General features: G+C 43.0%; 1 protein-coding gene across 3 annotated transcripts in view; it reads left to right on the top strand.

The window, feature by feature from the left end:
* The first annotated feature begins 968 nt into the window (after positions 1–968).
* The window catches only part of TCF20 (transcription factor 20 (AR1)), a 138,090-nt gene continuing 135,166 nt past the window's right edge, over positions 969–3,892 (top strand). For all 3 annotated transcript variants that reach the window (XM_014964013.1, XM_014964012.1, XM_014964011.1), the window contains exon 1: positions 969–1,044. The gene's annotated coding sequence lies outside the window, so the exon portion shown is untranslated. The remainder of the gene's footprint in view (positions 1,045–3,892) is intronic.

The following is a 3,892-nucleotide window of genomic DNA, read 5'->3' as shown; positions in this document are numbered from 1 at the left end:
GACTGGGACGTGGGCTGGTCTGATGCTTCAGCTGGCCCACTGGAAGGGTCACGCTGACGATGCTGGCCTTCTGGCCACAGCTGGAACAGGTCAGTTCCTTTTGGGGTTCTGCTGCCTCTTATGTTGGTGGGTCCTGAGGGCTTGCTGTGCTCAACAGTGCTGAAATGAAACAGCGGCAGCTGTTCGGTGCAAGACTGTAAGAGAAGGCTTATTTTGAAGCAAAACTGGTTGATATTGGTGGATCTGGGTTTGGCTGATAGCAAAATGAGTTTATGGGCAGACTGGGAAGCCTTGTTTAATGTGGAAGGTTCACACTGTATTTCTTGTACCATGCCCGTCGATAATGAAAATGCCTATCACAGCAGACACCAAGCTAACGGATTACCTGGTGTGTTGCTGCTTCTGAAGGCTGAGCTGGTTGTACATGCTGGGGCTCACTCCTGTACTCTGCCTGCTGCCTTTTCTTACCCCCTGAGCTCAGGGACCACTTGAACCATCACCTTCTCACATCTGCTCTCCTGCCATCTCCTCATACGTATGTGCCTGATCTCCTGTTTTCTGCTGTAGCAAGGGCCTGTGCAGGCTCTTGGTTGCTTGCCAATGGGCTCTTTATGCTACCCCTATTTACCCTGGTTTTTGTCTTCCCACTCCTTTCCCTATTCCTATTTCATTTCCTTTGGTATGGGACTAATGTTTCAGGTTGTGTTGGGAGACTGGGTTGATCTGAGATGGCAGAAAGAGGGTGGAGGAGAGGAAGGGGCTTATGCTGGTAGATGTGAGTTTCTGCCATCAACTCGGTCTTTGGTTGATTAGTATGGGCCTAGCTAAATCAGCTGGATCTAGTAGACAAATACCAGGTGCTCTGTGTCCTGCCTCCATATTCTACTCTGTTTTTCTTTTTTCTTTTTTTTTCTTTCTCCTGAAAATTAATAGGATTCTGCTCATTGATGATTAAAACATCGCCTGGAGTTTTGGAATGGATCAGATGCATCAATCAAATGATACCACATTGCATCCAAAGAGAGGAATGCCATCCAGCTGGGGGTAGGGTTTGCTTTTTCTTTGCCCCCATCAGTGTCTAGAGTTACTTGAAACCTTGTTTTTTTAAATGCAATAATTTTTAATAGAAAGTACTAGTTTTCAAAATTAATTACTTTGTTGTGTGAAAATTTGACTGTATATTTTCCTTTTACTGTTATGGAGTAATGTTGTACCTCTTTATATTCAAAATGTTATTAATAATCATGAGGCTTTGTGGGACTTTGGTAAAGAAAACATTTCAGTAACTACTTCAAATATTTTGGGAGGAAAATTTGGTGTTTTAAATAAAAAGTAAATCTATTCTGATTACTAAGAAAGATGAAAATTAACTTTTTTCAGAAATGTCAAAGTTCAGGTCATTTGCTCCAGTTCTAGAAATTAACGTGAAACAGACTAATACCCCTGCATAAACTGTTCCCATTGCAACAGAGGAGAGGAAGCAAATAGATGAGTAGGAAGTCACATCTTTGTGTGCTGCTTATGGGGACTTGGCTACTGTGGCAGCAAGTACGGCATGAGACCTGGAATGAAATAAAAGGTTGGAGAGGATGTGAGTCTGGAGCTTCGCATGGGCTTAAAGCACAGGTTGCAGCCTGAGCGGCAAACTGGAGTGGCTTTTTGGCTCCCTTCCACTAACTAGTGCACGGCTACCCATTATCCTCTCGCTGGTATGCCACTTGGCTGTTTCAGCAGAGAGGCTGCAGAGACAAAACACTTACCTGGCTCTCAGGAGGGGATGGACTTTCCAGTTTAGGCATGAGAAGATGTGTGTTAAGGTTTGTGTCCGGAAGTAATGCTGTTCCAGTGTTGCTCACTTGAAATTTGAAGCGCCTTATGCTTCATGTTGATTTCCTGTTCTTGTTAAAATTGCTTTTGCTTTAGAAACGAAGGGTCTTAAAGCTGAGGGGTTTGACAGAGCGTGCTGCAGAATGATTCTTTTCTCCTCAGTATGTAAGTTTCCTGAATGAATGATTTTGAAGTAAAGTAAGATTTTCCTGCAGAGCCTGCCTCCGTTAAGTTTTTACACTGTCACAGCAACAGTGAGACTACTAGTGCAATATTAATAATTTATGTGTGTCCCTCATTTTGGACCTTTGTCAGTCATTTCAGCCTCGGCAGGCTGGGAGAGATGAGAAAAGCACGTATATGTTTTGCTGCTGTTCTCTCTGCGTTTATTCTCAGGGTAGGTAAAGGATTTTGGTCTCCAGAGAATGTCTATCTGGAACCTTTTAGTGGTGCTAAATTTATAGAAATAATACCAGAAAGCAGCATGATGGTGTCTCATTTCAGTCATCTCTGCATAGGGTTGTACTGCTTTCATTGGACGTCTGCAACAAGTGTGGTTCAGATGTTCGTGAGCTTTGTCTGGTTGCAGTAGGTGAGGGAGAGGTGAACCTTTTATGGGTCCCTTCTGTGGGATGAGCCCAGCCAGGGTTTTGCTGCCTGCGTATAATCAGTCCCACATGTTTCTGTGCTGCTGCAGCTGCACATAGCTTTCTTCAAAACCGGGCTTCATGTCCTCGATTCTCTTCCTCACCCTCTTCTAAAGGGCAGGAGATGGTCAGGTAGCCTGTGTGTTTCCTGAGTAGGTCTTGCTTGAGGTGAGAAGCAGAAGACTCTCTGGGCCAAATGAAAATGTGCCTTCAGGAAGGAGGATGATGAGAGGATGGCACCAGAGAATTCAGTTGGTTAAAATACAAAGTGTTAGTGTGCCTGTGCTTGTGCTGAATTTGGGAGTCAACTGTTACAGGCTTGGTGTTAGCAATCATCTGAACACCTTCCAGCTTGGCCGTCTGCTAGGTACTTCTTGTTCAAATCCCACTGGAAGCATGGCACTGGATTTCGGGGAGCTTTGAAGGGGCCACTGGTGTAACGTGCATGAACTAGTCGGCGTGTTTCAGCGATTCTGCATTCTTGCAGGCAGGTACTGAACAGTTTGAGTGAGACCAGTCTGCTTTGAGTGGTATTTAGCAAGCGGGTAAGAAGTTTGCAGGAAGTTGGAGAGTTAGCTCCCATCTGTTGCTTACGGTCCAAAGTGGTTGATTCACTCCAGGCAGCAGGGGATCCGTGGTTCCTGTGCTGCTGTGTCAAGGATGGATGGATGCATGGATGGGACTGTCTAGGGGAGGAGAACGTTCTGCAAAAAATTTAATCTGTATCTGAAGCCTGAAATAGCTTTACTGAGGAAAGACAGATTTCTAGAATAATTGTTGGGGGAAAACTAATGTTTCTTTAAAACTGGTTTGCATTGTTTCAAATTCTGGTTTTGAATATCTTGGCTTGGAAAAAAGTTTGGCTAAAAAATTGCTGTGTGTGTGCAGAAGGATTTGCAGAAAGATTAATGGATAAGAAGAAACTTGGTCTAATTGTTTTGTGTTGCACTCATTAAAAGATCTTTTCATTTGAGACCAAATTTTTTGCCATGGTTTGTACCTTTGTAGTTCAAACATACTCTTCTTCTGATTCTCTGTTTTGTTAAGTCTCCCTAAGAGCTTGTATGTTACAGTTTGAAGAAATCAAGATGTAATTGAGTTAAGATTTCTTGAACTTAAATTGCATAGCCAAATGGCGTGGTTGCTGGTGAATGGTTATAGTTCAGAAAGAAACTAAGATGCCTTCTTGGACTTCAGATGTCTTGGTTAGAGCAATGAGAACTTTTTTTTTCTCTTTCTTTTTTTTTTTTTTGACTGGTAAGGTGTTAGAGCCTTACTCTTTGCTCTGCACTTCTGTGCGTCGTTTAATATACGTATGCATTTGTAACAAAATATTTTTGCAAAGCAGCACTGATTTATTCTGCAAAACAGGGAGAATTGGGAAGCTGAGCTGGAAGACTGTCTTTCCTTTTTTTCTT

The sequence above is a fragment of the Calidris pugnax genome, unplaced genomic scaffold (genome assembly GCF_001431845.1).
Source record: "Calidris pugnax isolate Ruff unplaced genomic scaffold, ASM143184v1 scaffold44, whole genome shotgun sequence".
Taxonomy (NCBI): domain Eukaryota; kingdom Metazoa; phylum Chordata; class Aves; order Charadriiformes; family Scolopacidae; genus Calidris; species Calidris pugnax.
Note: the sequence above shows the minus strand (reverse complement) of the source record. Positions and strands in the feature narration are given on the sequence as shown.